This window comes from Triticum aestivum, chromosome 6A (genome assembly GCF_018294505.1).
Source record: "Triticum aestivum cultivar Chinese Spring chromosome 6A, IWGSC CS RefSeq v2.1, whole genome shotgun sequence".
NCBI classification, from domain to species: domain Eukaryota; kingdom Viridiplantae; phylum Streptophyta; class Magnoliopsida; order Poales; family Poaceae; genus Triticum; species Triticum aestivum.
The window spans coordinates 278,136,595-278,145,616 of NC_057809.1; positions in this window are offsets into that span (position 1 = coordinate 278,136,595).

Below are 9,022 nucleotides of genomic sequence, written 5' to 3' on the forward strand. Positions count from 1 at the left end.
TCAGATAGCTGGAATTCATGTGTGTTGAGCCTCTCAAGTATGTCAGACGGATCGAGAGTCTTGAAGTCGGGGCGTTCTTGAATGATCAGGGCCAAGGTGTCAAACGAGCCATCGAGTGATCTCAAGAGTGTCTTGATGATTTCATGCTTGGTGATGTCAGTGGCGCCGAGTGCATGAAGCTCATTTGTGATATTAGTGAGGCGATCAAACGTCAGCTGAACATTCTCATTGTCATTTCTCTTGAAGCGGTTGAAGAGATTGCGAAGAACACTGATCCCCGAGTCTCTCTGGGTTGAGACGCCTTCATTGACCTTGGAGAGCCAATCCCAGACTAGCTTTTCAGTTTCCAGAGCACTCACATGGCCATACTGTCCTTTGGTCATATGACCACAGATGATGTTCTTGGTAGTAGAATCCAGTTGAATGAACTTCTTGACATCAGCTGTGGTGACGCCTTCACCAGCCTTGGGAACGCCATTCTTGATGACATACCAGAGGTTGACATCAATGGCTTCAAGATGCATGTGCATCTTATTCTTCCAGTAAGGGTAATCAGTGCCATCAAAGACAGGGCACGCAGCGGAGACGTTGATTATCCCTGCAGTCGACATAGCTAAAACTCCAGGTGGTTAAACCGAATCGCGCAGAACAAGGGAGCACCTTGCTCTGATACCAATTGAAAGTGCTAGTTATTGACTAGAGGGGGGTGAATAGGCGATTTTTGTGAAAGTCTTCAAAACACGGGGGCTTTGAAGACAAACAATAAAAATGAACCTATTGATATGCAGCGGAAGGTAGACTACACTAGACATGCCATAGTCAAGTAAGCAATGAAGTGAAAGCACGAAGACTATTAGCAGCTAGGTAGTATGGATCAAGATGGAAGAAAGTATGAAACCAATCAACAACAGTCTTCACATAGTGAAGTCAATCATATTATGCAAAGAGGCAGTGACTTCACGAAGACAAACTGTAATTAAAGAGAGAGGTAAGGATAGAACCAGTTGCTTGGTGAGGACAAGTATTTGTTGGACTAGTTCCAGTTTCTATGACAACTATACGTCTGGTTAGGGAGGCTAGGATTCAACTCAGAATACCGCGTCTTCACCTTATTCCCCTTCATCTAAGGACACATAGTCCTCGCCCAATCACTCTGGTAAGTCTTCAAGGTAGACTTACAAACCTACACATACTTCGTTCACCGGGCGATCCACAACGACTCTTGGATGCTCAGAACGCGACGCTTAACCGGCTGGAGGATTCACAGTCCTCAAGTGGAACAAGTCTTCAGGTCACGCAGACAGAAAGACTTCAATGATGCCTGACACTCTTTGGCTCTAGGTGTTTAGGGCTTTGTCCTCGCAAGGATTTCTCTCTCAAAGGCTTCGAGGTGGATTGCTCTCAAAAGACAAAAGTCGTGCACTAACTCTGAGCAGCCACCAATTTATGGTGTGGGGGTGGGCTATTTATAGCCACTAGGCAACCTGACCTAATTTGTCCGAAATGACCTTGGGTCACTAAGGAACTGACATGTCTTCCAACTGTCAGATTTCAAACACATGCGGCAGCTTAACTTAGGCTACAAGTAAAGCTGACTTATCCAACTCTCGATAAGATTTGCTCTCATTGTCTTCACTCGAAGACATAGGATTTGGTTGAGCATCACTTCAGTCACTCTGACTTTTTCACTTGTACCCCACTTAACAGTAAGGTGGTTCATATGACTCAACAAAGAAGAAAAGGAAACTATGAAACAACTATGTCTTCGCAATCCATAGTCTGCATACGATGTCTTCTCTTGTCATAGTCTTCAACGTGAAACTTTCACAGACCACCATTGGCTTCAATGTCTTCACACGTTTTTAGGGGTCATCCCCGGTAGGTAAACCAAATCAATGAGGTACTACTACTTGTGTTATCCTGCAATTCTTACAAACACATTAGTCCCTCAACCAGGTTTGTCGTCAATACTCCAAAACCAACTAGGGGTAGCACTAGATGCACTTACAAGGCAAAATTGTGTGTACACATCCTACCATGCGTCTCTCCATGCACCATACCCTGATATGTGCCACTACGCTCTGTAGCCCAAAGAGGAGAGGGGGTCGCAAGTATCAGACTTCAACCTGTTGGCGGCAGATTCCCCCATTAGGCACCCGTCTAGTTCAAGCTTTCAGCCAATCTCCACAGCTTAATAAATAGTAACGTCTAATTGAGCTAGTTAGTTAGATGCGTACACTTGGTGTAGTAGGATCTTTATTTAGTTTGATGTATACACTTGTTCTTTTCTAGTAGCCCTTTTGTAATGATGGTTGATGTTTGGCTTGGAAGAGAGAGTTGTGTGTTTACTCTTCTGGCCTGCTTACTGCTTCTGTTGCACCCCCAGCCCTACTTGCTGCAGCTGTTTTCAATGTACAATTAGTAGTATATTCTGTCTGTTGGTTGAATAAATGTGTTGTTAGAATCACAAAAACAATGTTTTGGAAGTCGGTTCATGGTCCGATCATTTAGTGCCCCATACATAGCGCATACTATTTTTGGTACTGAACACATTTTCCACTTGTTGATAATATGCAGCCCAGTGATGAAGGCCCAATAGATGAGCTCATAATTTACTCGAAGGGAGCCTCTCACATGAATCCGTCCCACGTACATGGTCATGGTCCCCTAAACATAAATAAATAAATAAATAAAGCTAAATGCTCATGCACCATTCTTTTAAAATTACGATTTGGAAAGTCGAATTTTAACAGGAGGATATTATTTCCTATGAGAGTGTCATTACATTCAGTCGATATTGTTCTTAGGAAAAGATAGCGAGCATTCATTTTTCTCCAACCATTTTCTTCTTGCAACCAGCGGACCCATGCAAATCGTAGTCAATGTCATAAATAGTTCCGGTCTATTATTATTTTTCGATAAGAATGCCCAACCTAGCCCAACACATTTGCGATACCAATTTATCCCAGGGCTCTAAATGTGCTCGGCTTCACACCTCAAGAAGAAAAATGTCTCAGAAAAAACCTCAAGAAGAAAAAGGTGCGCTGCAGCATTTTGCAATAAGTTTGTGCCATATAAAATTAATTCTTAAGATCCATCATAATGAGTTTTTGGGTCTGACCGGTGATGTAGGGTAGGAACCCTAGGGGCCGATCTTTCTCGAAAGATCGGATCCCATCCAAGAACGCGAAGAACACGAGGGGAAAACAAGGGAAAACACAAGAGGAAACACGAGAGAATCACTCAACCAACAAGAATAAATCACACATGCGCTAGATCGATGAACACAAAGATGAGATACAAGATCCAAAGTCAACAACGAATGATACAAAGGTAGCCGGTCTTCTACGTGAGGAGGTCTTGAAGTTCTTCTCCAAAAGGAGGTCTTGAATCCAAAGGGATCTTCTCCGTAGAGGCCACGGTCTCTCTCGTGGAGTAGATCCGATGTGGATGAGCAATGCTCTATCTCTAAAATGAGCTAAACCAATGCTAACCCTAGAAAGGAGGTGGAGGAGGTCTATTTATAGTCTAGTGGGCGAAAGGGTAAGTGAGGGGCGAAGGGGTACAAGGGCCTCGGCCTAAGTCACGCGTGTAGGCGGGGTCCGGATGATCCGGATGGTGGCCCGGATGATCGGGGTGTCGGGGGTCCGGGTGGCCGTCCGGATGATCCGGCTTCGTCGAGCAAGCTTCGGGTGTCTTCGAGCACGTTAGTCAGATCATCTGGGTGGTCGTCCGGATCGTCCGGGCTTGGTCCGGATCATCCGGCTGGGGGTCCGGAGGATCCGGGCAAGTCCTGTCTTGTCCGTTCTTCTTCTTCCTTCTCCTCTTCCATGCTTGGCCTTGGTCCTTGGATCCTCCATGGTCATCTCGGTTGTACCTGAGTATATGAAAGGTCCATGCATGAGGTAGTAACCATGTCTCATATGTGGAAAGTGACGGTTCGAAGAGGAGTGAGTTCACCTTGTGTCCAATGGCGTATGGTTGAGGTCTTATCATATGTCCTTTTGGGGCTTAGGGAGTAGTCGAAGTGTACATGGGGATGATCGTGGGATGCACCGCATCATCTCCGCCCCCTTAGGAAAGATCCGACCTCGGATCGTGATCCTCATCACCATGGAAACGGTTGTTGTGGACGGACTTGTAGTTGGACGGAGTTGAAGACATTATGCAATCCAAGTACTCCAAGGTGTCACCGGAGTGGTATACATGCAAGAAGAGCAAACACAAACGACACTCGGAAATACAATGGTTAACGCACACAAGGTGTCCATCAAATAAAGATGAGTTCGTCCAAAGGAATTGTTCATGAAAATGCATGAGATGCTTATCCAAATGATGTAAAATGACATGCAAAGCATTCGTGGGAGCAAAAGCATTCATTGTGCACACAAATTTATTGTGGATGTGATCAATGCAACCACAGTGCAAAATGATGTCATAGTTAGACGGTTTATCAATAGCATGAATATGGCAATGTATGCTCAATATGATTATGTTATCATGCAATTGATGGTAGGCAATGTGATCATTATGTATGAATATGCCATCAAGAAGGATCATAACAAATTTGCTAAGGAAATGCACAAGCTCATATATCATGGATGACATAGAAATACAAGATGCAACAAGGAAATCATAAGTTGAGTCAATCCATGCATACGATGCGAATTTGTTATGGGTGGTGTTGTACCATAGCTCAATGTTGTGGTAGAAGTGGTGGTCCGGTGGTAAATCCACTAAGTACGAGCACTCCTCAACTTGAATGTCCATGGAGCCAATCTCCAATGTCGCTCCTCCGTTCACGAGATGTATCATGTGGACAACAAGAAGGAGACAAGAATGAAAGAGTGATCCATCCAATATGCGTATTTGAGGATGTCTCAAAGGGAAGGAGCTCACCTTTAGGAGATTCTCGCAGATGTTGGTGTTGCACATCGTGTATGCCTTCACATGACCAAATTGTCTCATGACGGTATCTCCTTGTGAATCTTTCAAAATGAAAGAACATGACAAACACTCGGGAAAACAAATGAGGTTAGCGGAGATGCAAAGCCTATCATTCATGTGGTAAGATACCCAACAAGTGTATGAATTGTGCTCATCATAAGAAAGGACAAGGGAGCATTTCATAGTACGGAGGCATATGATGTGAGAACAACCAAATAGAATTGGTGCAAGCAAGCAAGCATGCATCACATCATAAGAAAGGACAAGGGAGCATTTCATAGTACGGAGGCATATGATGTGAGAACAACTAAATAGAATAGGTGCAAGCAAGCAAGCATGCATCACAAGATGTATCATGTGAGAGGCATGAACATATACGTCATCAACCCAAGAAAGCAACCAAGAGTGGAACATGGGTGATGCGACAAAGCAAGCAATCATATGAATCAAGGCAAGCAAGCTAGTAGTGCGAAGATGCAATGTATTATAAGGAATCATGTTAAGTATGTCATGTGTGCAAATGGTAGTCATGAATAATGCACAAGACACATCACAAGCATGAAGGCAAGATATGAGCAAAATAGCATCAATAGCATGAGGCGCATGATAAACATGGCAATAGCAACAAGGATCTCCACCAAGCATGCAAATACACATAGAAGTAGCATAATGGTGAATCATGGGTAGATGCAAGCAAGGGTCACAATTGCATGACAAAGACATAGAAGCAAGCATAGCATGCAAAGTGAACACGGAAAAATGAGCAAGAAGCGAGAAGCGGTATATAGCCCATAGCCATGTGAGATCCAAGTGACAGAGATGCGCGTAGTCGTTGCGCGAAGAGGGCAGTGGGAAGGGTAGTTCACGGGATCCCAAGTCATCTATGCTCTCAAGAGCTCGTTTCATCAACTCTTGGCATTGAGAGGTTGACGAGTATATGTGAGTACCTACACAAAACAATGACAAAGGGAAAATTGTGTGTGCGTGGTAGATGTACACATCATCCATCATGATGTGCACATGCTTGTGTTGGTTAGAACAAAATAGCCAATGCTCAAATAAATGAGACGCGTGATATAGAAACGTGTCATCCATCATGAGAGGTTTGTTGTTATGTATAGCATAATGGAGACTCAAATTGTGTAATGCATCACAAGAAATATGTAGAGCATTGTTATTCATGGAATGCATATGGTGCAAGCAATCATGGGAATGATGCCAAGTATGGAATGCATCAAAATCTCCTAATACGCATGAGGAAACTATGGGGGTCTCCTCATGATCATTAATGGAAGCATCACATGGAGAATATTGAAAACATCCAAAACAATGCATATGTGGAACATTGTGATCATCGCATGGCATAGTAGATGAATTGCGCAAATCATGTAAAGGAAGCATGGCAATATCATCACAAGAAAAACAAAAGCCAATGACCATCATCTTGTCATCTATGCCATAAGTGCAAATGGGATTTATTGTAACGGGGCATGCATAGTCACTATGTTGAGATTGAAATGATGCAATTTGGGAGATCTCACTCATATCATATGACAAGTTCAAAGGATTGGCAAACATGATGTGACCAATAGAATTTTCACATGATATCCTATGGAGAATAGCATCACAACTAGGCAACTCAACATGCTCATAATAATAGTCATCATAAATTGGTAAGTCATGACATGAAGAAGTCACACTAGCATGAAGCATGGGAATAGGTGTGTCAACATCATGCAAGCAATCATTGGTGAGATAGTCTGCTAGTGGGACAAGATAAGCACCATCACCTATGTTACCTTTGGAGCATCGCTCATGTGTTGTAGGTGAGGTGTCGAGGACAAGTCGTGGTCATCTTCATCATGATGGAACCATGTGGAGGGTGTAGCATCGTCCACCATGGCCATCATCATCTCCATTGGAGGTATGGACTCGTCGAGGATAGGCGTGTCGTCATGTAGGAGACCTAGCACCATAGAATAAAACACACTAGGATTAGAGGTTAAGTCGTTAGAAATCAAAGTGGCCTCACACGCCGTGTCAACTACCTCACTCACTAAGTGTTGTGGCTCACTCACTCCCTCTAGGATGCTCTCACTCATATGGTAGGTGGAGTCACTCAAATGGCTCTCAACCTCACATAGGATATGTGGCATGCTCCCAAGTGTGGGGCTAGTGGTGGTCACACTCATCCTCTCATAGGAAATGCTCTCAATGTCATGTGTAGTGGACTCACTCATCTCACTCATGTGGTTGTGGCTCTCCTCACATGGCAATTGGGGCATCTCGTCACATGTCGTTGTTGGAGAGATGTTGGTGCAAATGTCTCCATGCTCAATCATGTCGTGGTCGTAGCCGTGGATGAAGGCAGAAGATGGCACATCATCACTCTCCTTGAAGACCAAAGATAAGGTCTCATGAGCGGTCTCGTAGCTTGACTCGGAGTATGAGTCCAATATGGGCGCTGTCTTCATGTTGTTGAAGAGGTTCGTGCTCGTCACCATGGTCGAAGGGGATGGCCCTTGCTCAACGTTCTTGTCTCCGTCTTGTTGTTGGAGGCCCAAATGATGTGGCTCCTCATAGCTCGTCTCCATGACCGAAGGGAAATTCCCATGCTCGGCCATCTTCCTTGAGGGGCTTCCGAAGATGGAAGTGTCTCCCTTGCTCGTAGTTGGTCGCCTTGTAGTTGAAGATGTTGATGTAGGCGAACTCATGGGAAGTAGGCGGAGATGTCGTACGTCCAAAGGCGAAGATGACTTGATAGAAATTGGTGAAGATGCCGAAGTGGTTGTTGTAGTAGCCGTAGCGCCATCTTGGTGGTGCTCGTCTCGCAGTATTCTCTTGTGGTCATGAAGTTTGGACTTGGCGTGAAGTAGGGCTTGTTGGGACTTGTAGGTAGGTGCATCTCGAGCATCTTCATGTTGATGGTGGCGTTGTCGCACTTGAGCTCGTAGTAGATGTCGTTCGTTGTCGTCATGCACATGTTGCTTGGAGGTGACTTGCCCTTCATGACAAGGTGGATCACGAACGTGATGGTGGTCACCATGGAGATGTGGACGTAGATGTGCGCTTACATCTTGTTTGCGCTCCAGAGACTTATGATTTGAATGTCGCCACCTTGAGGATGACGAAGGGGAAGTAGACTTGATCAAGGCCCGAATCTCCTCCATCCTTGCATCTTGCTCCTCCTTTTGTGCGGAAAGCTTGTTGTCGATGTAGTCCCTTTTCCTCGCTTCAGAGTGACGAATGTCGATGGAGAGGTTCTCGATGCGCTCTCGTAATCTTGATTGTGCACCTTGCATTTGTCGTTGTAGATCGAAGATTGATGCTTTGGTGATGTAGTTGTTCACGCCGTCGTTGTTGTGGAAGACCGGAGATGAAATGCCTTGCCTATCCATCACAAGATTCAAGCCAATATGAGTGGAGAAAGAGAAGAACGAATACCAAATGTACCTTGACCGAAGTTGAAAGTGGATCAATGATCACTCCAATGTGGATAAGGAAATAGCACAATTGGTACCACTTCTTGTCGGTTTCTCACACCTACACAAGTAAGGCTTATGGTGGAGTTCGGTGAGGATAGTGGCACACAAATTTAATGCAAAATGTTAGCAAGAGTCAATAATGTTGAAAGAGATTCACAAATTCGCAAGTGAAACAAGTAGACCAATAGCAAAGAATGGCACACGAAAATGCACACACAGATAGATAAATGGGGTCGTGCAACCAAGGAATGAGCACAAAATGTGGAATCCACGGAAAATGCTCGTGTTGCACAACTCAAGAGGGACGCTAGCACGATTGCTCAATAGGCGGATACGACACTTGTGCACAACCTATAAGATGCAAAATGGATAAAATTTCTATCCCAAGTATGCTATGTATGTATGGTTCCCGGTGTTTGATCCAAGATGACCGGATATGCAATGTGGTATGATGCTATGGCTATTGCTTACAAGCTTATTTGCTCTTTCTCTTTTGCTTAAAAGCTTATTCTTTTTTTGTATGTCCACTTTGTGAAATGCACAAACCAAGATAGTAATTGTGTATATGCGAGAACAAAATTGAGGCACAC